Genomic DNA, 27638 nt, shown 5'->3' with positions numbered 1-27638 from the left:
AAGTCAGATTTTATTAAATATTAAGGAAAAGTACATTTTAGAATGTTACCTTTTCCCTGTCTGAAGTTCCTGGAGGCTAAATTTGCATTTGCTCTCCCACTTTTTCCAGCCAGTAATTAGCACTTGAACAGGAGGTAAAAGTGTGTGAAATGTCTCTCAGGAGAAAATAATAGGCTGGTCTGAATATGAAGAGGTAACTTATCTGAACTTGCAGGGTAGGGCTCTGAGCTTTCTTTTCACATTATAGTGCCAAACCCTGCTTGAATATCAAATCCTGTTGGGTTTTTACATATGACACTGGAGGTGCACTTGAAAGGAATGGAAACAGGATGTCAAAGTAATTCTTGTATATCCACTGCCTGGTTACTGAAGGACCTGCTTTGTTCTACCAGATGTTTGTCTCTCTGTGTTTACATATAACAATGGGAAGAGTTGAAAATATGAGAAACAGGTTGCTAAAACACTTCTTGTGTATCCACAGTCCGGTTGCTGGAAAACCTGGCTTTGTTCTACCAGACTTTTGTCTCTGTGTTTATTAAGGGTACTGTCACTGCCCAAAACTGGATTTTAGTGTGGGAAGAAACTAAGATTACCATGGGACACTCCCCACACACATCCACAGCTCTCAGAGCCAAAGTTTAGTAAAACAAAAGAATTCCATCATCTTGAAAAAAAACTGTATTTGGTAGGGTTGGCCCCTGTAACCTTTACCCCGTTAGCTAGGGCGTGCTCACATGCCAACAACTATCTTTTGCCAGGCATACATGTGTCGCCTCCAGGCACCCACTTCAGAAAACTCCTGGACCTGAGAAAGAACAGAAGAGGAATGGAATTGCCCTCTGTGACCAGACTGGAGCCCTAAATGACTGGATATGCTCCCTCTTCTACCAAGGACACAGAGGTGGGTTTCAATTTGGGTTATTTATTGTTTTGTATTTCCACTTAATTACTCTTTTGGTACTGCATAAATACTTTACACATTGCCCTATGTTGAGCCTGTCTGCTCTCTGCCATTGCTACCAGGTCCCTGAGCTTCGGTTTAGTTAGTGACTATAAGGGTTCATCCTGACAAGGACTGTGATTATTACTTGAGGTGAGTAGTCACCCACCGCGAATAATAATCCACTTTCTTACATTGGTGTTCACCGGTGGGATCCTGGATCTGTGTTTTGCAGTACCACTCATAGATTTAAGTTAAAATTTAAAATCCCTTTTTAAAGTGACATCAAAAATCGACTTTGGGGTTTTTACATTTCCCTTTTATTTTTAATTGGTCATTTTTGATTTTTCATAAACTTACTCTTTATCTCAACGTGTTGCACCTGGGATTTTTGAAAGAATGGATGTAGACCGGAGCAATATGGAGAACCTCAGCACGGCAGAGCCAAGTAAGATGTACAAGGACAGAAGGCTAAGGCTGAACAGAGAGTCCAAGGACGAGGGCTACCTCATTGCCACAGAACTTGCATGGTTGGACTGGGACAGAAAATAGGCCTGGGCACAAAAATAAAAGAGGCCCTCATTAGTGAATTTAACAGCTAAAAACTAGGCCCACGTTTGCAAATGGGGGAAGTTTTGAACTTGTAAAGACAAACTCTATAAGTATTTTTCAAGGTATGGAATACTGCATGGATTTTAGCTTGATGCTGGCAATTTCAATTTTAAAATCAGGGACATCAACAGTAAAAACCAGCCCAGCAGACCATAAACCAGGTCTAAAAACAGCCCAAAAACAGCCCACACACTGGCCTGTCAAAGCAGACCATGGGGCGCTGCTTGATTGCCCTATAGGCCAGTCCATCTCTGGGAGCTAGGGAGGAAGTATGCCTACTTCAATCCACCTCACAAGAGCATGAGGATGAAGAGTGGATGGAGGAGGGAAATGTGAATGACAGTGTAGAGGCTCACGTGCCAGAGACATATGTTCCCCCACGAGCAGCATCGCCTGCATTGTCTAGATCAGGGAGGAGTATATCCTTACACCATTTGTCCACTTCAGATTTAGAGGACAGACAAGTGGAGAGGGCCTTGAAGCTGCAACTGGTCACTATGGTCATGGCGGATAAGAAATTGACTGTGGTTCTGAAGGAAAAAAGCTAATGCTGGGCCATGAGAGGAACCAGCAATAACTAGATCTGAGAGCCAAAAGAGCCTCTGAATCCAGTGAAGATAGTGGCAGTGACAGTATGAGAGGTAAGAGTCCATATCCCCTAAGACCTGGTGCCTAGCTATGTAATGGTAGGTGATATAAATAGGTGGTTTGCTGCATGTGAGGCAGCCCTACATATGCATATGCTGCCAGAGGAGGACATGGGTGCTAATCTGAGGAAGCACTTGCCCATTCCGTGGAGGGATATCTTGTTGACCCCAAGAAGGAAGCCCTTATAATTAAGTTTAGTTTAATCCCAGAAAAGTATCGCCTAAAGTTCATGGAATACACACCAGTCATGGGTTGATTTTCTGGATTCTCACAGAAAAGCACTAGATGTTTGGATGAAGAGCAGCAAATGGACAATTCCAATTACAATGGACTTTATAATTTGTTGATGCTGGAGCACATTTTGAGTAATTGTTTAACAGAGCTGTGCTAGCACCTGATTTGCACCAAGCTCACTGTCTCCAGAGAGCTTGGGAAAGAAGGTGACCTCTGGATCAGCACCAGAGTGCCAGGAAAGTACGTGGGAGTGACCACAGGAAGGATGATTCAGGCTTCACTTTGCACAGGGAAGAGGAAGGCCAAGTAAATACAGAGAATCCCCAAAAGAGTTTTGAAGGAAAGGATTCCCAGATCTCTTCAGAGTATAGGAGGAGAGGTTTCCATGGATGGACATCCAGGGCACCCTTTCATCCACCACAATGTTATGATTGTCTTCAGTCAGGGCCTAAGAAGGGAGACTCTGTATATTTCAGGATGCCACCCACAGGTGGGACAGCCACAGGGGTCGCCAAGCAGCTCTAAGGGCAGGGTATTCCAATGTGGACAGAACAGAGCATGCCTAAATATCCCTTAGTTGGGAGATGGCTCAGGAGGTAAGCTGATGATCCCAGATAGTTGTAGCCATCACTTCCAGGAGATACACAGAACGGGGTCTCTGTCACTGATCTGCAAGATACTTGTGCCAGCCAGACTATGGTGGTAGGAACGCTGATTTCCCCCGAACAGTATCTGCCAAGACAGGTCCGTATGGTGACCCAGTACATTTTCAGGATTTTCACACGCTATGGCCATGGTATACTTAGAATGAGAGATGGTACTTGTCAGAGAAGGGTCCTTGTCAGTCCCCAGATGTACATTGAATCATCCTTGGCAATGAGCTCCCATCACTGAGAAAAGAGCTAGGAAGGGCTGTCACCCAGGGAACCACCAAAACACAGAATTCTATGGGTATTGTCCCTAAACGGAGGGTACTGTGGCCCATACAATGAATAAGGGGTAAGAGATGGATGCCATCCACAATGGAAAGACTAGTAAATCAGGGGTTATCTGCTGTAGGGGGAGATCAACCTAAGACTGACCCTAGTGAGGCCACTTCTGAGCTGGAGGTGCTGCCTGCGCAGACAGAGGATAGGAGATTTGTGCTAGACAGACCTTTTTGTATGACACAAACAGAGTGCGTCACCCTTGAGGGGGGCTGTGTGTCTGGCTAAGAAGCCTTGAACTGTCAGGTACATGTTCACACTCATGGTATAAACCCTGAACTGAAAGGGTCTACTGTCGTACCCTAACCTAAGAGTTCTGCTCCCTCTCAAGCCTCAATAGGCCACCTATACCACAGAGCTGACTCAAGTCTCCGTGTCCCTGGTAGTGGATTCGAATCAGATCTATGACTGTGGACCCCAATGACAAAGACATTGTATTCAATCTTCTGTATCACCTGGCTTAGTATCTTGAGGCCGGGATCAGGTTTTAGATGTGTTATTGACGAGTGACAGTACCAATAGCTCCTGACAAATTCCCTGAACCCCAGATAGGGTCACACTAGGGCAGAAACATGTTGACCTCGCAAAGGGAGTATTTTTTCAAAACTTCCAAACTCCCTGTCACTTCTCTCTTTATTATTCGTATCCAGAGGGGGCACCAGAATAAAACTGATATTCAACCCACCAGGAGATAGTTTATATATATTTATATATATATATATAGTTCGGCTCAGATTTCCCGCGTACAAAACCAGTGACATTCAGCAGTTATACTTACCTGAGTGAACTACAACGTACGCCCCTGCAATGCGCTGCTTATGACGTCACATAGTACATCACTGATGACATAGACAGTGGCATCATTTTTTTTTTTTTTCTTTTTTTAAAAAACCTTTATTCGTATAAGTCAGATACACAGCTATTCAGCCGACATCCCGGAGGTTCGGCAGCTAATCAGTCGACACATTAAGTCCTCCATAGCTCTAATGCAGGATAAAGACAACGGTTTCATTTTTGAAAACTACCTACAATAAACACAACAAGCAAGGCAGTATACACCACAAGTTCGTGCCAGTTCCCAACGGGGGCGCAGCCCCATTTCCAACATCAAATCAAGCCACCGATCGGGAGGATGAGGGAGAAGCAGAGGCGCTAACATTCTAACGGAGGTGCATCAGAAAGACCCAAGTCGGAAGTGAGGCTAGGGGGAAAGTTGCTCCTCTGGTGGTTCAATGGCAGGAGGCAGACATATGCCCCCCCTATATTGGTTCCAACTTCCCCATACCTTATGCCATTTCTTAGGCCTCCCCCGTGCACTATACACCGTTTTCTACCGAAACATGCTCCAGTCCATGTTGTCCTTCCATGCATCCAGGGTGGGCGGGCTATGAGAGCCCCACAGTCGTGCTATATCTCGCTTAGCCACCATATTGCCTAGGGTCGCCCATTGAGTCTGCGCTGCGTCATAATCTGTAGGACCCCACACATTCAAAAGACAGCGCCGCGCCTCTGGGTGCAGTACAATACCCGTGACCTCCTGCATCACAACGTGAATCCGCTTCCAAAAGTCTGCAATCACACCACACTCCCATATGATATGTAGAAAGGTGCCCACCATCCCGCAGCCCCTCTTACATAGCCCATCCTCGGAAAAACCCATATGGACCAGCCGGGGCCCAGTGACGTAAACTCTGTGCAGTATCTTAAGCTGGACCAGCCGTAGTCTGGCGGGGATCGCGACCTCCTTAGGAGAGGAGACGGCGTATTGCCAATCCTCATCGTCCAGCTCAAGGCCGTCCCTAGTCCACTGATCCCGCACCCCCAGGAGGAGGTCGGTCCGGACGTTCACAAGCTTTTTGTAGATTAGGGAGATTATGCTCTCCGGCATATGGCCGTCCAGGATCCGGTCCTCCAAGGGAGAGGACTCAGGCACCTTTTCCCCCTCAACGAGGACCGACCGCAGCTCATGTCGCACCTGCGCATACCGGAAATATTCCGTGCCCTCCAGCGCATATTCCGTCCGTAGCTCGTCAAACGACTTAATCCGCCCCTTGGCCAGCAGGTCCCCCACCCTGGAGATGCCAATCAGATCCCATTTCTCGAATCCCTTAGAGTGCCAAAGTTTCCCCAGCATATCGGAGTCATACAACGGAGTGGCGAGGGTGAGCCTATCTTTCCAGCCCAACGAGTTCGTGACTGTCTTCCACACGTTCACCGCCACCCCGGTCGGCCCCGTGAGGGACCCAACCGGGGGCCTCGAGTAAAGTGCTCTATAGTAGCCACCCCCACGCAGCAACCACCGGTCCATAGCAAAGCCAGGGCTAAGCTCCGGGCCGTAGACTCCATGATTGATCGCACTCAGTTGGGAGGCCCAATAGTATCTTCTGATGTCGGGAAGCGCGATACCCCCATCGTACCTAGGAGGAGTTAGTTTTGCTATCGCTATACGCGGACGGCCGTCCCACAGCAGCGAGCGCTGGAGACTCTCAACCTCCCGAAAGTAGCTGGCCGGAACCAGCTCCTGGGTGTTCTGCAGGGCATAGAGAAAACGGGGAAGAGACATCATTTTGAATAGCACAGCACGGCCAAGGAGGGAAAGCGGCAGCCGCCGCCAGCCCGCTACATCCCGCCGCAGGCGTGCCAACGGAGGGACCAGGTTCCTCTCGTACCGTACCGTTGGGTCGGTAGAGACATAAATCCCAAGATACTTGAAACCTTCCCGGGCGATCTGGATCGGGCAATTCCGCGGGGGAACCGGGACGTCTCCACACAGGGCATACAGATATGACTTCCCCCAGTTAATGGTTAGTCCCGAATTCCTCCCGAAGGAAGTCAAAATGTCGCAGACAACTATGAGGGACTTCCGGGGTGAAGTGAGATAGAGCAGGATATCATCGGCATAAAGGGAGATGCGGTCCTCGTGGTCAGGTGACCAGCGAATCCCCCTCACATCTGGGTGCCATCGTATCCAGGCCGCCAGCGGCTCGAGAGCAAGAGCAAACAACAGCGGCGACAGAGGACAGCCCTGCCTGGTACCCCTCCCCAGCTCGAAGGGACGGGACGCCCTACCGTTGACCGCAACTTTAGCGAGGGGTCCTTCATATAATAGTCTAACCCAGCCCACAAATCCGGGTCCGAAGCCGAATTTCGCAAGCGCAGCCCACAGGTATGCCCACTCTACTGTATCGAAAGCCATCGTTGCGTCGAGCGCTGCCACAATGGCCGGCTCCCGCATCGTCCCCACCCTTGCGATCACTCCGTGGATGCGCCTAAGGTTCAACGCGGTGTTACGATGCGGGATGAAACCGGATTGGTCAGGGTGGATCAGATCACCGATCACCCTGACCAATCGGTTAGCGAGAATTTTAGCGAGGATCTTCGGCTCGGCATTAAGGAGCGAGATCGGCCTATATGAGCTGCACCTGTTCCTGGGCTTACCATCTTTATGTATGACCATGATTGTTGCCAGGCGCTGGTCGAGTGGGAGGCATCCCGTCTCCCGCGCCTCCACGAACATAGCTCGCAAATGCGGAGCGATCTTATCCGGCCGGAGTTTGTAGAACTCAATTGGCAGGCCATTCGGGCCCGAGGCCTTGCCCGGACGCAAGGAACGGATAGCCCCCGCGATTTCGTCGACTGTGATATCGCCATCAAGATCGTCCCTGTCTATGTCGGAAAGGCAAGGCAAAGCAAGATCACGCAGGAGTTCACACGAATCCCCCACTGGCCTGTCCGACACGGAGGTATAGACCGTGTGGAAGTAATCCGCAAAGCACTGGACTATGCCATCCGGCTCCGCGACAACGACGCCATCCTCTGTCACGAGGTCTGGCACAACACGATTGACCCGCTCCTTTTTATCCAGCCACGCGATTAATTTCCCGGCCTTGTCCCCGACGTCGTACAGACGGCCCCGCTGTTCCCTACTCAAGGCTTTGGCCGCGTCCGTCACAAGGGCCTTGTACTCCGACTGCTTAAGGGTCAAATTGTGCAGCGCCGCCGCCGTGACCTCCCCCTCCAATGCCAGCTCCAGATCCGCGATCTCCGCCTCAATCTGGGCGACCTCCGCGTCTCGCCGACGCTTGGCCGCTGCTATCAAGGAGAGGGCCGCTCCCCTAAGCACTGTTTTGAACGCTTCCCACAAAGACACCGCCGACGTGACCGAGCCGAGATTTTCCTGGAAATAACGATCGACCGCCTACAGCACCGCACTACGAATCGTAGGGTCCCTGAAATACCACGGGTTAATTGGGGCCACCCTACCCCCCACTCCTCTACCAACATCCATACAGATCCACACCGGCGAGTGGTCAGAAATACCCCGTGCCATGTGCCTGGCCTCAGAGACAAAGGAGGCGTGTGCAGCTAGGGTAAGCACATAATCAATTCTGGAGAGACTGCCATGCGCCCCGGAGTGGAAAGTGTATTGCCGCTGTGTGGGATGCAGCAGTCTCCAACAATCAACCAGACCAAGGGTATCTACAAAGTCCGTAAGCCACTTCTGAGCCCCCCCCGAGCTCCTTGGCGGGTGTCTGTCAAACAATCCGGAGCCAACCGCATTGAAGTCGCCACCCACCACCAACATTCCCTCTGGGAGATCCAACAAAGTCCTCTCTAAGTCCGCAAGTGTGGAAGGTTGCAATGCAGGAGGGACATAAACCGACACCAGGACCAGCGTCCTGCCCTCCCACCTCCCCGCTACAGCCGCAAAGCGTCCCCTATCATCAACAGTAGTGGAGTCGACCTCGAATGGCAGAGAGGACCTGACAAGTATTCCAGCCCCTCTAGACCCCGAGGAAAACCCGGAGTGTGCGACAAATTTGTAGCCTTTCCTGTTGAGTGCATAGCACGTGTTACCAATCAAGTGCGTCTCTTGCAATAAGACAATATCAGGGGTACATCGCTTCAGAAATTGCAGGACAATCCCACGCTTAATACGATCCCCCAAGCCATTTACATTCCAACTGAGTATTTTTAAGCCCCTACCCCCCATCCCAACATGTAAGGAGACCACCACCCCCCGCGTGGAACCGCACTCGAGTCACATAAGCTTGCATCCTTACGCCTTGCATAACCAAAAACAACAACAACCCCAACAACAACCCCAATCCACCCCCCACCCTGCACCCCTGCGTAAGCTCTAAAATGCCCCCCAACTTGCAGTGTGCCTGTCGCCCCATACAAAGACTAATCTACAAAAAGAACCCCAGAGGAGGAAAAAGCTCCCATACTGCCCCCGCTACCCCCCGGACTGTCACCCTCCCGGGGGAACCGGAGATCTAGTACTTAAGTCCTGGCTCATTGTTCATCACCGCCACCGTCTGCTCCACCGGAGCGTTCCACGCTAGTCCGTCCTTGGGGCAATGTGTCCAGCCAATCTCCGACCATGTCCGGTGATTCAAAAAAGAAAGTCCGCTCTTCGAACACCACACGCAACCTGGCCGGGAAGAGCATGGCGTATTTCAGTCCCATCTCTCGTAGCCTTCTCTTGACCGCCAGGAAGCCTTGTCGTTGCTTCTGCACCATCTGGGTAAAGTCTGGATAGAAACTTACAGTGGTGTTCTGGAATAGCGTCGGGCCGGACACCCGTGATGCTTGCAGAATGGCATCCCGGTCCCTGAAGTTAAAGATCCTGGCGACAATCGGCCTCGGAGGGGCCCCCACCTTGGGCCTCCCGCCAGGGACTCTGTGGGCCCGCTCAACAGTAAAGAACTTACTAAGGCCTTTGGGCGCCAGATGGTTCACCACCAGGTCCTCCACAAACAGGTCCACCGACTGTTCCTCCGAATTTTCCGGGACCCCAATAATGCGCACGTTATTGCGCCTTGCACGGCCTTCGAACTCTTCCAACCGTCGGGCAAAGTGATCATTTGCAGTCCGCAAGGTACGGACTTCCAGCTGAAGGCCGGAGACGTCGCCCAGGAGGCCTGCAGTCTTGAGGTCCAAGGACTGAACCCGCTCATTAGTTTTCCCCAGGTCTGCCCGAATCAGATTGACATCGATCGACATGGCGTCCACTTTATGCGCCAGGGTCTCAAATTGTTGCCCGATAGAGGACTTCATCCCCTCGATGGCCCCCATGATATCTTGCAGGGTTGGTTCCGCGGAGGGGGGCGACACGTCCTTCAAGGCCTCCAGTGTCTGTCCCGATCCGCCCGGAGACAGGAAAGTGAAAGTGAAAGTGAGGACACCTTCCCTCCGACGACTCGCCCCTCGCACGGCCGCTGTTGTTCAATTAGTGCACGGGCACTGTGCCAACGCAAGTCCCGGGCACCTTCCGGGGAGTAGGCCACAAACTTCCAGGCAGTACAACTTCGGTCTCCGGTGGGCGATTTCGATCCGGACAGCGGCTCTCGCCTCAGCAACGGCTCCCCTCCAATATTCCGGGCGTCAAAAGCAGGATAATAGACAGGATATCTGCCGGAGGGAGCGAGGGTCTCGGGAGCTCTAGGCTCACGCGGCCATCTTGATCACGCGCTAAGCTCCTCCCCCGACAGTGGCATCATTGATGACATCTCAAATGACATCACTGATGGCATCAATGATTACATCATCCAGTAAGTATAAGTGTTTTTTCATTAAGAGTTTATGGGTGTTAAATATATATACTAACCTATTACAAAAGTTAAATTAGTATACTAGGTGCACTACTACTGAGTGATGCTGCTTATAACATATATTTAGTGAGTAGTTGTGTGACTGTATGTATCCTTGTGTGTTTGGGTGAGTAAGTGGCTGTAAGGGTGTCTAAGTGGATGTGTGAGTAGCTGTGTGGGTAAGTTAAATGGTGTGTGAGTTGCTGTATTGGTGAGTGAGTGAGTGGGTGTGTCAGTGTCTGTATGGGTGAGTGAGTTACGGTATGAGTGGCTCTATTGGTGGGTAACTTGTGTAGTGACTGTATGGGTGAGTGAGTTGGTGTCTGAATGGCTGTATGAGTGTGTGACTGGGTGTGTAAGTGGCTATATGGGTGAGTGAGTAGCAATCTCCCCATGACGCAGGCATCCTTGCACCATGGTGCAAGGGTGCCTGCGCTGGCATATGGCTGCAGTTTGTGCACCGGTGCAGGGGAGAGCACAGAAATGTGACATATTATTGTAAATATGTTTCATTCCTGTTCTTCAGAAGTGCGGCAGCGTGGCGCAGAAAAAAGAGCTTGCGTTGCCCCGCTGCGGCACTTCCTTGTAGATCTGCCCCAGTGTGTTGAAAGTGTCTCATCTACAATTTGCTTTGAACAGAACTGTTTCTACCTTTTAAAAGTCATATTTTTATTACTGTATTGTGGATTTTTGTCATTTTGGTCTTGTTTGGTTTAGTTAAAGATTACTTATTTTTCTAAACTGGTGTGGTGTCCTTTTGTAGTGTTTTCACTATATTATTGTATATGTGCACAAGTACTTTACACACTGCCTCTGAGATAAGCCTGTTGCTCGTGCCAACCTACCAAGGGGGTGAGCAGGGGTTATTGTAGAAGTGTATCCCCCTTACCCTGACGAGGTAGAAGGGTCCCATTTTGGACAACGGTGCAAACCATTGCCAAATAGAAACCCCCATTTCTAACAGTAGGTAAATAAGTGGCTGTGTGAGTAGCTGAATGGGTGAGTGTATGGCAATGTGACTGGCTTTACGGGTGAGTGACTGGTTGTATATGTGGCTGTATGAGTGAGTGAGTGAGTGAGTGAGTGAGTGAGTGAGTGAGTGAGTGCCTCTATGGAGGAGTGAGTGGGTGTGTGAGCACTGATATGGGTCTGTAAATGGGTATTTTAGAAGTTGCATGAGTGTATGAGTGGGTGTATGAGTGGTTGTATGGGGTGTGAGTCAGTTGAGATATCATCAGTGATATCATCAGTGATCTCACTGACCATGTCATGAGTGATGTAATATGTGAGTTCATAAGCAGTGCATTGAGTTGGTGTTAGTTATAGTTAGCTCAGGTAACTATAACTGCTGAATTTCACTGGTTTTGTATGAGTGAAATCTGAGCCTAATTGTAAACGTCCCTGTAACCTTTGGTTTTTTCATTGAATTTCTAAGTATTTTTAATTCTATTTCCTAACTATAATGACCCTATAACCTTATGGTTTTTTAAAGACTTTTTCTAAGGTTTTTCAAATTCTATTTCCTAACTATAATGTCCCTGTAACTTTTAGTGAATTTCTAGGGTTTTTTAACTGGTAGTGGCGTTTGCAGAGTGGTAAAGAACGGGGCGTGGCCTCTGAACACCTCTCAGCAATTCCACTGTGTGGGACTTACTGGAGGTATCAGGAGGGCTTCTTGGCCCCCAAGGACACTCTAGAGCCAAGGGGACTTCTTCCCCCAACCAACAGTGTGCCAGGAGGCGCGTTATACAGAGTTGTGGAGAAAGGGGGCATGGCCTCTGCAGTCCTCTCAGCAATTGTGCTCTGTGGGACTTACTGGAGGCAACAGGAGGCATTGTTGGCCCTCAAGGACCCTCTTGATCCAAGGGGACTTCTTCCCCCAACCAGCAGTGTGTCAGGAGGTGCATTTGCAGAGTGGTGGACAAAAGGGGCATGGCCTCCCAATACCTCTTGGCAATCCCGCAGTGTGGGACTTACTGGCGGTAACAGGATGTCCTGTTGGCCCTCAAGGACCCTCAGCATCCAAATGGACTTCATCCCCCAACCAGCAGTACACCAGGAGGTGCGTTTGTAGAGTGCTGGAGAAAGAAGGCATGGCATCTGAAGTCCTCTGAGCAATCAGGCTGTTTGGAACTTACTGGAGGTAACAGGAGGGCTCGTTGGCCCCCATTGGTCCTTAGCATCCAGGGGGACTTCATCCCCCAACCAACAGTGCGCCAGGAGGCGCATTTAAAGAGTGGTTAAGTAAGGGGGCGGAGCCTCCAGCGACTTACAGGTCTTTTTTTTTTTACATTTATTCAGGGAGGGGGGCTGCGTGGCCCCCTGGCCCCAGGAACCCCATCCCCCGGGACCAGGCTTATATTCAATAGGGGAGGGAGACTGCATGGCCCTCCTCCTCCGGAATATTTACACCAGAGGGACCCCATCCCCGGGGCCCAGCCATTTACAAAAATTGTTTTAATAACTTAAAAGGAGGGGGGGCCAAGCGGCTCCCCTCCTGGGCCAATTGCAGCCCCGGGGACCCCATCCCCTGGAGCCCAGCCTTTTCATTTTTTTAAATAAATATATAATGGGAGAGGGCTGCACAGCTCCGCTCCTAGGGCTGATTATACCCCAGGGACATCATCCCCCAGGGCTTGGCCTCTAATGTTGGTGCCCTAGTCCCACCCAGGGCACCCAGTTTGTAGTGTTGGGGACCACAAGACTAGCCTCAACGCCCCTGCTCCCCTGCCGTCTCCCCACCTCCTGCGGGAGCTGACATTGCTCTGACAGAGAGGGAGATGTTAACATGCAGCTCCCTCTCTGTCAAAGCAGTTGTGCTCCACTAGCACAGTTTGCTATGGCTTGGTGGGAGCGGTAATCTCCCACCAAGCCATAACAAACAGCTATGTCCCGGGGTGGGCACCCCAGGGCATAGCAGGAGCCGGCCCTGGGGTGTGGCGGTCCCCAGGGCCATCAATGGCTCCACGTGGGGGGCTGAGTGGCCCCCCTCCAATCTTCAGTTTAGCCCTGTGGAGATGGTGGTCTCCGGGGCCAGGGGGCGGCAACTGACCTTCTACATTATATTATTCGAGCCACAGGGAGGTGGCAGTCCCCGGGGCTGCAAGGGGGCGCACGGGCCCACTTCTTTTCTATGTTAATTGCCCCCGGGGGTACTCGGGCACCCTCACACTTCTGTAATTCATAGTTCTGGGTGGTGGCCATCCCCAGGGCTGCTGGGGAGTTGCATGGACACCACGCACAATATTATATATGCCCCTTGGACTTGGCCCACCCAGGGGCTTTTTTAAACAAAAGCGCAGGAGTCCCACTTGTGTTTTTTTATTTTATTGTTACCGCAAATTTGTCATGACCTCACAGAAAAATATATTTTTAATGCTTTTTTTTGCATTGTGAGATCCCTAGAAGGGCCCCAAGACCATGGCTTGGAGGTCAGGCTATTCCTACACTGCCCCTTCCTCTTTATTTACTTGGCAAATCCGAGTCCAAAGTTGGCTGCCAGCACTTCCTGGTTGAAGTGTTGGCAGCCAGCCAGAGCTGTGCATTTCCCTGCAGAAGCTTGTATTTTTTTCCGCGAAGGTTCGCTGTCCACAGATATCACTAACCTTTTCTTCTTAAATTTCTCGAAAACTACAGAACAGATTTGCACCAAATAACAAATAGCTCAATCTGCGTAACAACATCTGCCTTGCTGCGAAATTTGGTGTAATTCCATCCAGCGGTTCGGGCTGTAGGTTCGACTATGTGTCCTATGAAATTAACATGAGAAAACGTCTTTTTTTTTGCTCCTTTTTTCTCGGCCCCTGCTTGTCGGATCATCCCCAAACTTGCCATGCACAACAAGACTTATGATGACACTTTTTGGGAGAACTTTCTTGAAGATTTGTCAACCGGTGCTAAAGATACAGGCAAGTCAAAAAACGCTTTTCCTCTAGAAACTAGGTCCTAAATATAACTACCTACTGCTGACCGCCACTAGGTAATATTTATAAATATATATAGCTAGCACTCTGTCTCTTCCCCATAAGTACTGCTCATCTGTAACTAAAAACACCTCCGCTCCTCTCCATTGGAGAGTTGTAGCCCACACAAAGCACCAATAGGTGCAGGAGTGAGGAGGGAACCCAATGACGAAGAATACCACCCTCAGGTGGGTGAGGGTTCTTGTCCTAAAGAAATAATTTTCCCATGTACAACATTAACTTACCCCCTTCCCCCTTGTGTACCAGATGTACTGTGTGTGCTTGATTTATTAGGGAGTAGTACGTTTCTGGTTGGGGTTCTTTTTCCCATTTGACTCCCATGTGAATTTAGCACAGCCGATCATTGCCTGGCTTTCTATGTCCATTGGGAAGACAGGTGAATTGGAAGTGCCCCAAGTACTGAACTGGAGCTAAAACAGAAACAACAATAGAACCCCCCCAACGAGCCAAGCCTAGGAAACGTCTGTTGGGCCAGTAACTGTCAAATCTTGTGTAAACCATAATAAAACTGACCCTTCCCCACCCTCATTGTCGTTCGAACCAACAGCTTATTCCATGTCATGTGTAGTTCAGCCATGCTATGAGAGATTAAAGGTAGTTGAGATAGGTCAAAAAGTGAGCGCCATTTGTTCTGAATGAAATGAAGGAAGGAGAGGAACAGCAAAAGGGAATAGCAGTTTTAAGGTTATTACAAAGAAGGATAAAACGAAATATAGAAGAAGAAAGCTGTCAACAGAAAGAAAATAAAGGGAAATGGAAGCTGGCGAAAGACCGAGGTGTAAAGAAGAAAAACAGAGGGGACATGGGTACAAGAGGACTAGAGAAAGGTTAGTAGGGAAAAGGTAACTAAGTTGAGGAAGATGTGGAATAGAGACCAATGACAAAACAATGGAGAAAGAGGGAGAAGAACGAAGCAAAGCGTGGAGAAAGGGAAAGAAAACGAAAAAAGTGGTAAGGGAGTTGAAAGAAAATGAAGAGGTGGAGGAAAAGAAATGGAAAGGAAAGGAAAAATATATACCTGTGAGATAAAGGAGTGGCTAAGGGACAAGACATAAGGAGTGTGGACGGAAATAATGTACCTCATTATAGAACAATTAGAAGAGAAGAAGATTTGGGGGGCGTGGTTTGGAGACTGAGGAAGATGGCGGTGTGAGCTATTGGTTCTGCTCCGGAGGAACGAAACTGCCCAAGTAACAACTATATTGTTGGAGCACAACAACAATAGAAAGGCGGCTCTGAGTCAATAAACTTCAGGGGCACCATGTGGCACCAAGAAAATCCATAGAAGTCTTGTCCACATCACGACTCAGTGCAGGGCCGGACTGGGAACCGAAATGTGCCCTGGCAAACTACTTGGCCGGCCCCCCTGTGGTGCAAGGGTAGTGCGGCCGAGCTGTGTGCTAGGGCCGGTTTCGGACGATTTTGTCACAGGGGGCCGATATTGCTGGCCCCCGGTAACAAAAACGGCCCCCTAGAGGCCCAAAACCGGCCACCACCCTGGCAGCCCACCGGGGAAACGCCCGGTACCCGCTAGGGTCAGTCCGGCCCTGACTCAGTTAACAGACAGCGGAATGCGGGAGCAGCAGGGCCATCTAGCATTCCCGAGGCAAATAGAGTAGTTCAACTGGCGTCCATCACAGCAACTCACAAGTTCTTTGAACCCCAGCTCCTAGATAAGACTGCCTTAGCCTGCTGGATATAAATGTCGGAATCACATTAACTTTGTGTATCTGCACAATGTGGTCGATTGCCTGACCTTGATGCCTGATCCTAAGATGGCGATCCTGATTGTGCAAGTCAGAGCAAGTAATCACTATTCCACATAAATAATTTGGATATAACAAGGAGACATGGGAATGTACCAAGCTCTATAAGAACCATGGGTCATTACCTCATTGGTTAGATCAACAAGCTTCTGCTGGGTGGAATACAGTGAATGTGTGCGTAAAATGACTGCCAAAGACTACCAGCTACCAGCTATGCAGGTAAAATGTCTGCTAGCTGACGAGTGTCAATAAATGTTCGAGTCCGATATTGTTTAACTGGTAACACAACAGTGTGAGGCAATTACAGCGCAAGCACACTACAAACACAGTACAACAGGAGCTAGTCATCCACCCTCGGTTGCTCACAAGCACAATCAACTAAAACCATCAACAGCGACTAAAACCAGCAACAGGTATCTGGTTCAACTGGTTCAATTGAAGCAAGGCAAATGCAGTTCGACAGTTCACAAGGACAGAACCCAGGAAAACAAATTTCTATTAGTCAAACTGTGAAAATGACGGAAAAGGACACTAAACAATCTCTGAAAAGTGTGAAAGCGGACCCTCCGCACCCAAACTCTCCAGTAAAAACAAAACAAGACATAAACTCGACAATGATCCTAAAGACTTGCAGATGTCCACGAACTGGCTCAGTTGACAAAAACAAACACTGACATCATGCAAAATGAAAATGCAGCCATTCGTAAAGACATGAAGGAAACAAATACCAGAATTGCAGAATCTGAAAACAGGGTCAGCAACCTGGAAGATAATGGGAGTACAATGAAAAAAAACATCCAAAATCTCAATAATGCTTCCTGTTCTTTTGCTAAGGAAATATCAGAGTTAGAAGACAGAAATAGACGTGGGAACTAGCGTATTTTCAGCATGCCGGAAGGTGAAGAAGAATCGGCCCACTCATGCATTGCCTTTCTAGAAAAGTAATTCACTCAAGCAACCAACTTAAAATTCGAAAAGGAGCTGGAATTTGACAGGGCCCACAGGTTCCCAGCACGGATACTTCCTAACCACAAAACACCGTGACCCATAGTGTGCAAACCACTAAGATACCAACATGTAGAACTCATCCTAGCCCATATGAGGAAACACAACCACATACTATAGAAAGGCACAAAAATTTTCATCTCACAGGACTATTCGAAGGCGACAGTTGAAATACGCTAAGGATTCCTAACTCTTCGTCCTAAGATGAAATCATCTGAAATACAAGGGTCATTCATAAGCCCGATAAAGTTCAGGATCACCGTCCAAGGCATACCTTATGTATTTTCTGACCCAACTATGCTCAATAAGTTCCTGAATGAACAAGCATTGGCATAGCCAATAGGTCTCGCTTTTGGACCTTATAAGTATTTAGTTATGCAGCACAATATCCTTGGTGCAACAACATTAACTGTTGCATAGTAAAAAACACTTATAAGGTCCCAAAAGCGAGACCTATTGGCTATGCCAATGCACCCGCCAACCCCGGACCCTCTGTGCCCACAGCCTCAACAGTGCTGTTTGAGTCTCTGGAGCTTGTCCACAGTGGCATATACAGAAACTCGTTCTTTTGCAAGAGATTTACGGACAATGCTTAACACAGTGATGGTTGAAATGGTTGCTAGTCAGAGAGCAGACTTTGGAGAGCTCAAGAGACTCCGTGTCGTGTCTCCTCTTAGAGCTGAGACATATTAGATTGGTCCTGGTTTACTCCCTACGCAATTGTTTGGTGCAAGTTTTGATGGGTAATAAATACTAGGAGATCTTTCCACCCTCGCAGAAAAGTAGCCAGCATGTGGTTTGGGCCATTGTTCACAATTTATTGGTGTGTGCAAGCAATTGTGCAGAGGTTGGCAAAACACCAAATTAACCCCAGAGGACGATTTAGAGAATTAACACTCACCACTGACATCTCTAGGCATCTCAAGGTTACAGTGGTAACTTTATCACTGTTAAATCGGATTATAGTAATATATATGTGTGTGTGTGTGTGTGTGTGTGTGTGTGTGTGAGAGAGAGAGAGAGAGAGAGAGAGAGTGTGTGTGTATATATATATATATATGACTGAACGACCACTCTGTAAAACAGCAATCCAAGGACTCAACGGGGGTTGCAAAGGAAAACCTTTATTCACTGATGGTATCTAGGCATGATGCATTTCGGCAACTCCTGCCTTCTTCAGATGCCGCGTACCACTGGTCTGAACCTTTTCCTTCCTGTGCTTTTGTGAGGCACTCCCGGTAGATGGAGGTCAGCTGTTCCTGCTTAACATCAGGCAGCTGTGATCAAGTGACAGACCACAACCCCCAGCATGCAATACGTTGGAAGTCCGTAAGCAGGAATAATTAAGCTGTTAAATAAGCGCGACATTGCCTGTTGCAGGAAGGGCCGTGTAGTGACAGATACAGTCCAGAATTAAATGTGTTAGGCATTCCCTCGAGTCCCCAACGTCCAATGCCACAATTGCGAAACAAACCGGGCCGCGGAGAAAGCTGCAATGAGCCGTCCCCCCTGTAAAGTTACAGTCTGCCGGCTGGCAGCAGCCTTTGATGTGGCCCGTTCTTGTGGTGGTCCTGCGAGAATCAATCCCTTGATTTCTTTGAAAGTTCGATGCCAGAAAACTCCCAGGACGCTTGGATGGACGGGTCCTTGTAGCGCGCCTCTGACAGACGCGAAAACATGACTGAACGACCACTCTGTAAAACAGCAATCCAAGGACTCAACGGGGGTTGCAAAGGAAAACCTTTATTCACTGATGGTATCTAGGCATGATGCATTTCGGCAACTCCTGCCTTCTTCAGATGCCGCGTACCACTGGTCTGAACCTTTTCCTTCCTGTGCTTTTGTGAGGCACTCCCGGTAGATGGAGGTCAGCTGTTCCTGCTTAACATCAGGCAGCTGTGATCAAGTGACAGACCACAACCCCCAGCATGCAATACGTTGGAAGTCCGTAAGCAGGAATAATTAAGCTGTTAAATAAGCGCGACATTGCCTGTTGCAGGAAGGGCCGTGTAGTGACAGATACAGTCCAGAATTAAATGTGTTAGGCATTCCCTCGAGTCCCCAACGTCCAATGCCACAATTGCGAAACAAACCGGGCCGCGGAGAAAGCTGCAATGAGCCGTCCCCCCTGTAAAGTTACAGTCTGCCGGCTGGCAGCAGCCTTTGATGTGGCCCGTTCTTGTGGTGGTCCTGCGAGAATCAATCCCTTGATTTCTTTGAAAGTTCGATGCCAGAAAACTCCCAGGACGCTTGGATGGACGGGTCCTTGTAGCGCGCCTCTGACAGACGCGAAAACATGACTGAACGACCACTCTGTAAAACAGCAATCCAAGGACTCAACGGGGGTTGCAAAGGAAAACCTTTATTCACTGATGGTATCTAGGCATGATGCATTTCGGCAACTCCTGCCTTCTTCAGATGCGGCGTACCACTGGTCTGAACCTTTTCCTTCCTGTGCTTTTGTGAGGCACTCCCGGTAGATGGAGGTCAGCTGTTCCTGCTTAACATCAGGCAGCTGTGATCAAGTGACAGACCACAACCCCCAGCATGCAATACGTTGGAAGTCCGTAAGCAGGAATAATTAAGCTGTTAAATAAGCGCGACATTGCCTGTTGCAGGAAGGGCCGTGTAGTGACAGATACAGTCCAGAATTAAATGTGTTAGGCATTCCCTCGAGTCCCCAACGTCCAATGCCACAATTGCGAAACAAACCGGGCCGCGGAGAAAGCTGCAATGAGCCGTCCCCCCTGTAAAGTTACAGTCTGCCGGCTGGCAGCAGCCTTTGATGTGGCCCGTTCTTGTGGTGGTCCTGCGAGAATCAATCCCTTGATTTCTTTGAAAGTTCGATGCCAGAAAACTCCCAGGACGCTTGGATGGACGGGTCCTTGTAGCGCGCCTCTGACAGACGCGAAAACATGACTGAACGACCACTCTGTAAAACAGCAATCCAAGGACTCAACGGGGGTTGCAAAGGAAAACCTTTATTCACTGATGGTATCTAGGCATGATGCATTTCGGCAACTCCTGCCTTCTTCAGATGCCGCGTACCACTGGTCTGAACCTTTTCCTTCCTGTGCTTTTGTGAGGCACTCCCGGTAGATGGAGGTCAGCTGTTCCTGCTTAACATCAGGCAGCTGTGATCAAGTGACAGACCACAACCCCCAGCATGCAATACGTTGGAAGTCCGTAAGCAGGAATAATTAAGCTGTTAAATAAGCGCGACATTGCCTGTTGCAGGAAGGGCCGTGTAGTGACAGATACAGTCCAGAATTAAATGTGTTAGGCATTCCCTCGAGTCCCCAACGTCCAATGCCACAATTGCGAAACAAACCGGGCCGCGGAGAAAGCTGCAATGAGCCGTCCCCCCTGTAAAGTTACAGTCTGCCGGCTGGCAGCAGCCTTTGATGTGGCCCGTTCTTGTGGTGGTCCTGCGAGAATCAATCCCTTGATTTCTTTGAAAGTTCGATGCCAGAAAACTCCCAGGACGCTTGGATGGACGGGTCCTTGTAGCGCGCCTCTGACAGACGCGAAAACATGACTGAACGACCACTCTGTAAAACAGCAATCCAAGGACTCAACGGCTTGCAAAGGAAAACCTTTATTCACTGATGGTATCTAGGCATGATGCATTTCGGCAACTCCTGCCTTCTTCAGATGCCGCGTACCACTGGTCTGAACCTTTTCCTTCCTGTGCTTTTGTGAGGCACTCCCGGTAGATGGAGGTCAGCTGTTCCTGCTTAACATCAGGCAGCTGTGATCAAGTGACAGACCACAACCCCCAGCATGCAATACGTTGGAAGTCCGTAAGCAGGAATAATTAAGCTGTTAAATAAGCGCGACATTGCCTGTTGCAGGAAGGGCCGTGTAGTGACAGATACAGTCCAGAATTAAATGTGTTGGGCATTCCCTCGAGTCCCCAACGTCCAATGCCACAATTGCGAAACAAACCGGGCCGCGGAGAAAGCTGCAATGAGCCGTCCCCCCTGTAAAGTTACAGTCTGCCGGCTGGCAGCAGCCTTTGATGTGGCCCGTTCTTGTGGTGGTCCTGCGAGAATCAATCCCTTGATTTCTTTGAAAGTTCGATGCCAGAAAACTCCCAGGACGCTTGGATGGACGGGTCCTTGTAGCGCGCCTCTGACAGACGCGAAAACATGACTGAACGACCACTCTGTAAAACAGCAATCCAAGGACTCAACGGGGGTTGCAAAGGAAAACCTTTATTCACTGATGGTATCTAGGCATGATGCATTTCGGCAACTCCTGCCTTCTTCAGATGCCGCGTACCACTGGTCTGAACCTTTTTATATATATATATATATATATATATATATATATATATATATATATATATATATATATATATATATATATATATATATATATATATAAAGACTAAGTCATTATTATGAACTAGATGAATATTGCATCACACAAGTGGAAGGACTGGCAAGGAGTAGTGAACCTTCTGTTTGTGTGATGATGGATCCAAGTGCTGTCACTGGAGAGAAAACAAAATGCCATCAGTTTTGTTCAAGAGATTATCCCTCTGGAGATCTTTCTAAATGGAGTTTCTGTGCTGAGCCGTGACTAGAAAGTAAATTATGTGTTTTCTCCGATGCCCATCATCCCTTGGTTGATCAGGGAAATAAAAGCTGTAATGTCACATAACAACATTGACCAAAACGAAGTCTGATTGCTTCCAGTTGGACAAGAAGGTTATGGTAGTGGGATCCCCTGAAGATGTCTTTCCAGACACCCTTTTGCTTCCTTTCGGGCGGGGGTGGTGTATCTGTTGGTTAAGCGGGGAGAAACTCCTCCATCCAGTTGACGCATGTTCTTCCTTCCAGGCTACAGGCCAAAAAGAGCATTGGCCATTGCCAGCTGATGTGGTCGATGCCGGCCTCTATTTGCCATCTTGGTGTATTCCCTGAAATTATTGTGGTCACACCCGGTAGACTTAATAAGCCCCAAAACTGAACTATGACCTTTCCCGATAAATGGGAACCTGGCAGGTGTCTCTCACCTTTACCACAGAGTTATTCTCTTGTAGGAAGGGGTATCAGACAAACCAGTCAGAATATCTCTCATCTGCAGGAGAAAATGGAGCCTGAATCACGAACTCAGTACATACAGACCCACACACAGGTATTGGCATTTTGCAATAAACTAATGTTTATTTGGTGGTCTCTTCCTACAAATAATGTGGGTAAGCATTGTTGCCATAATTATTAATAATTCAGCAATCAAAATGTATGTGAGGGTGAGTGCTACATACACCCCTATAATATTTCATAACGCATTCGTAACCAACTAGATTGAACCATTCCTGTCTTCTATTCACATCTTAAATAATTCAGAATATCTCATGTATAGTCATGTAAAGCCCCGCATCTTTATGTCTTGTGACCTGATGTCAGAGGCCTTCCTCGGAGTGGCCCTTTAGTACCAGACCCCTGCCTTGCCTCATCCCAGTCACAAGTACTTTTTATGCCTTTTTCATATGTGGTGGTCAATAGAGCGAGGAGGGACTTGCTTGTCTTTGGTAGACAGGATGGTAAATCGTTACTCACTTCAGAAAGCACACGCAAGCTGCTGGTTTTGTATGTTCCTCTGATACAGAAACATGAAATGCCATGTACACTTGCTGAGCCGATCCCCATCTACTGCGAAATGTGAATAGCAGCAGGGAAAGGAAAATCTTCTGGCTTGTTAATGCAAGCAGCAAAATATATGTGATAATAGAGCATGCAAAACCCGAGAGGCTCACTTTAGTAATATACTGGTCTGTTTTCGTGCCTGAAACTACTGTTGTGGTCCTCAGCACATTGAGTGCACGAATAGTAGCCATGTTGACATACAGAAAAATCGTGCTGTATGCAATGTAATCCACACATATAGTAATAAGCAACACAAATAAATTCTTCACCAGCGCAGCTTGTGTGAGAGAAAAATAGAGACTAGTGAAAAAAATTGAAAAGGATCAGTAAGTGAATATATCCACATCGTGCACATTCATTTTTCATGATGTATTGCTCAAAGTACACATTAAACATCAACAGGGTTAGACACCAGTCCGAACATTCACTTATTGAACCTTTTTACTTTTTTTCACTATTCCCTATTTTTCACTCACACTATCTGAACTAGGGTAGGATTTATTTGCGTCACCTGTGTGAATTTGGAAGCCAGAGGGAATTTTACGAAAGTGTTTCTCAGCATGCATCACAGTTCAGCAGGGCCAAACATGTATTTATCTTATAAGTAAGTATAACACCTCACGTTTACATTTACTTCGTATTTAGGATGCAGTAAATGTAAACGTGAAGTCTTACACTTCAGGTTTTTTTTTACTCACAAGGTCCCAAAGGCGAGATCTATTGGCTATGCCAATGCTTGTCTAATGGGGGCGACCCGCTGGAATAAAGGGGCGAGGGAGACTGAGTTTGTGCTGGGATGAAGGGGGGAGGGAGACTAAGTTCGCAGAGTGAGGGAGGGACGTACTCAAGGCCTTTTCAGTGCCGCAGAAGGGCTGCGGGGCCCCTGCATTCCTCGGGCCATGTGTTTAGGGAGATTAGGGAAGCAGAGCAGATAATGTGCCCGAGGCGGAGCGGGAGCGCAAGGGTGGCTGCAAATTTCCCTGGAGGAGGTCTGTGGTTTACCGTAGTCGACTTTGGATTCCGCAAAGTAACATTTCTCTGTTGGTCCTGTGTACAAATTTGGAAGCTAGTGCCTTGTTAACTTTTGTGGTGCAAAAGGGGGTGGTGATGGACAAAGCATCAGAACCAATCAAACACTCACACCCAGTCAATAGATCTGGGTTTGATCCATCACCGTTCTTTAGCCCACTCTGCCACCCCAGTTCAGACATGGCCATATGCAAATCAGTCTGACCCTGTGCCTCATGGGAACAGTCCAGCCCGAAATGCCAAGCCATGCCTTCCCTGGACCAGAAACAAGCTTCCTAGGACCGGTTTCTGGCATTTCAGCCGTCTTCAGCCAGGCTTGCTTGGATCCAGTGGCAAAGTGAGCAAGGGGCTCACGTCTGAGCATACCCTGCCAACTTATGGCGAACAAAGCGGTACAAAAGGGGGTGGTGATGGACGGAGCATCAGAACCAATCAAACACTCACACCCAGTCAACAGATCTGGGTTTGATCCATCACCGTCCATCACCACCCCCTTTTGTACCGCTAAAGAACGGTGATGGATCAAACCCAGATCTGTTGACTGGGTGTGAGTGTTTGATTGGTTCTGATGCTCCGCCATCACCACCCCCTTTTGTACCGCTTTGTTAACTTTTGTGGGCATAACTGAAACTGACATGGAAAGGTGGCCCACAGTGCTCGTTCCAATGGCGCAGAAAATATCGATTTGGGTGCAAATTAATTATGGCAATCTGTTGGTTTTTCCGCCTGTAGGTGTATGGCAGGTACTGTCTTACGCAAACTGCGCATCGAAAAAGTAAGATCAGGCAGATTTTACCCCATCATACCAGGAGGGAAACTAGGCAGATTACCACACTATCTCCGGCCGGGCTGAAAGTTAAAAGACGCGCTCTGTGGTGAGGGAGGGGGAGGGAGTTGAAGCGCGAGCAAAACAGAGGCAGAGCGAGGCGCGCGCGAGCACCATTTCCAGTGGCCTGAGGGAGGGGGAGGGAGTTGAAGCGCGAGCAAAACAGAGGCAGAGCGAGGCGCGCGCGAGCACCATTTCCAGTGGCCATTCAACTCCAGCAATGATGAATGATGAATGGCCAAGGAAGCATAACTTCGGCATCAAAACAAATATCATACAACTGCTGCTGGGACCTGTGCCAGATCTGCTTCAACTCCAGCCCTGATCTTGCAGATCTCATTCGTTCAATACATGTGGATGGACAGCGAGGAGGGGTTTTTGTTTGTTTGTGGAAAGGGTGCAAAGTATACAACCCACCTTCAACAAGTCAAAGCTGGTTACAGAGGTATATGCTGACCCATAGCGGGGATAAGCCATTCAAGTGTGTGGTTGGAGGTTGCAATACAAGTTTTGCCTCTCAGGGGGGATTCGCATGACATGTACCAACTCACTTCAGTCAACAGAATTCCTCAAAGGTTTCAAGTCAACCAAAAGCTAAAGAAGAATCCCCTTCCAAAGCATCTATGAATAAAAGAAGAAAGTTAAAGAATAAAAGGAAACGCACATTACCGGCAGCACTGGGAACATTTCCATATTCTGCTGCTACAATACAACTCAAAGCAAGATCCCATGATTTTTTTGATGCACAAACGCTGGACGCTATTCGACATCGTGCCATCTGCTTTAACCTGTTACCTGTCTGCTCAAATTGAAAGTGTAGGAAATGCACACAGTGTTGTCTTTCAGGACGCGCTCTGTGGTGAGGAAGGAGGAGGGAATTGCAAGGCGGAGAGAGGCATGCAAGGCTTAATGAGCCTTGACAGAAACCCACATGGAGGCTGCGCGCTTGCCCGCGCACGCAAGCTTGAGGCCAGTGGTAGCACTTTGAAAACCCCCTTACTAAAAGTCGAGCAATCAGCGCATGCGCTGCTCTAGGCGCGACCTAAAAAGGAGAAATGCATAAGGATACCTGGGTGTTCAAGGACACGGGTTCTACAACCAGTCAACAACACTCCTAACACAACCTAATTCGTCGAAAAGGGTAAAGGCCATAAGAAAAATTCCATGAGCAAGCTGATCAACAATACCAATTTAAAAAGAAAAACAATTCTGAGCCTGATCTTGCTCCTGATCCCGACCCAGAACTTGAACCTGAACCTGTATCTGAACCTGACCTTATCCAAACGACTGTTGAATGCTAACATGTAGGGTACTGTCTTTTGTACTGCATATATCTGCATATGTTCGGCGCAAAGTGGTAAGACAGCCTTTAAGATAACTTGTAAAATAATCTACTGGGTCTAAGTACATTGACAGATCAGTTACTGCCATCGTTAAAACACTGAAAACTGTGGAATGCATGCACAACCATTGACCCAGAACAACAAAAATCTATCACACACAGCTAAATCCCTTACATATCCTTGCTGCACATGCCCATCGTATATACCTATTATATGTAAATGAATACATGTACACCCATTGATCCAAAACACTTCAATCCCATTATACGTAATCTTACATAATCCAATCTCTAGCACATACTTGATGGACGCACTCAACACAGATACCTAATGAATATAAATACACATGTAATCATCGTTCAAGGTGAGGTCACATATAGTAGATGGACCTCCCTAAGCTCATAAGGTGTATCTCCAAAAAGATGAAGTTCTAAATGTTTTTTCTCCGGAGGAGCTGTTTTTCCTCTTATCGCTACGCCTGTTGGCGACTGGGGGGGTTGCAAGGGATGGGGTTTACTTTTTTTTTACTGTATCTTTTGTTGGCTCTCTTGCATACTGATTTGTGTACCTTATGTCTCATTTCAAACCAACATATACAAAGGCAAGTCCTACTATAGGTCGATGGTCGTAATAGCACCATCTCCCAAGAAAATGACGTTGGGAAGAAGAAATGTATACACCCAGACTAATGGCGGGTATAAACCCATGCATTAAGCTTGTATCATTAAATGTGAAAGGGATGAATCATCCAATTAAGGGGAGAAAGATTTGAACAGGCAAAAAGGTGATGTAATTGTTCTCCAAGAAACCAAGCTAGAAAACACACTATCCCAGAATTTCGCAAATTATCACAACTCAGAGGCTGCCTACTCAGCAGCTGTGGGGAAGAAAAATGGGGTGGTCTGCCCTGGTGTTAAGAGAACCTGCCAGGTGTTGAACCACCAGGGTTATGCTCCGATGTTCCAGCCATGTCCAGAGATGCAGGGCCTCTCGACAAAGGGTCCATGACCCCACCCCGTCTTGCTTGTTGCAGTACCACATGGCAGTGGTGTTGTCCATGAAGACATGTACCAACTTCCCCTTGACAGATGGAAGAAATGCTTTCAATGTCTGAGAAGGAGTTAGGTGTGGCTTCGGTACGTTTATAGAGAACACCAGAGAATGCAAGAGGTCCACCGTAGTCTGAAGGTGGGAGACGACAGCCTGGGGCGAGGACGCCTTCAACAGCCAGTCATCGAGGTAGGGGAAGACCCCTAACCTGCGCAGATGAGCCACAACCACCGCCATCACCTTGGTGAACACGCGATGGGCACTGGTAAGGCCGAAGGGGAGCACGGTAAACTGAAAGTGCTTGTGGCCTACATTGAACCGTAGGTAACGCTTGTGGCCCGCCAGGATGGGAATGTGAAAATAGGCATCCTGCAGGTCTAGCACTACCATCCAGCCTCCTTAGTTTAAGGCAGACAAGACTTGAGCAAGTGTGAGCATTTTGAATTTCTCCTTTTAGAAGAAGAGATTGATGATCCGAAGATCCAAAATGGGTCGAAGATCCTTGTTTGGACCAAGTTAGCACAGGGGCTCCTGTGAACTGGACGATTGCCTGCCGCCATCGCCCAGCACCGGGCGACCCAAAGTTCCTCAGCCAACACCCCACCCCAGAAAGTTTGGTGGTGCAGGCCTCTACTTCCCTGGGCGCATTCCCTTCCGCCCCTCTGGAGAGGGAATCCAAGAGTCTGGACTCTATGGGGAAGAAGTTGTTTTCTTCCTCCAGTAGGACACCCGTAAGTGCCTCGTTAAAGGGCAAAAAGGGTTCAGAGGTGGAAGCCCCAGGTTGAAGCACTTCAGTCAGGAGATTAGTCCTGACCTGCACTGAGGGCAGCTCCAGTCCAAGGACCTCAGCTGCCCTCTTAACCACCATAGCATAGGACGCCCCCTCCTCCGTAGCCACTGTAGGTGGCGAGAGCATGCCAGTGTCTGGGGAAGTATCCAGACCACTGGCTTCCCCAAGTTCAC

The 27638-nt window shown here is 48.4% G+C and overlaps 1 pseudogene; it reads left to right on the top strand.

Annotated features, from left to right (window-relative positions):
- The first annotated feature begins 1339 nt into the window (after positions 1-1339).
- Positions 1340-27212, top strand: LOC146797526 (zinc finger protein AEBP2-like; annotated as a pseudogene).
- The last annotated feature ends 426 nt before the right edge of the window (positions 27213-27638 follow it).

The sequence above is a fragment of the Triturus cristatus genome, chromosome 9, assembly GCF_964204655.1.
Source record: "Triturus cristatus chromosome 9, aTriCri1.1, whole genome shotgun sequence".
Taxonomy (NCBI): domain Eukaryota; kingdom Metazoa; phylum Chordata; class Amphibia; order Caudata; family Salamandridae; genus Triturus; species Triturus cristatus.
The sequence above is the reverse complement of the archived record's forward strand: the minus strand, read 5'-3'. Positions and strand labels throughout refer to the sequence as shown.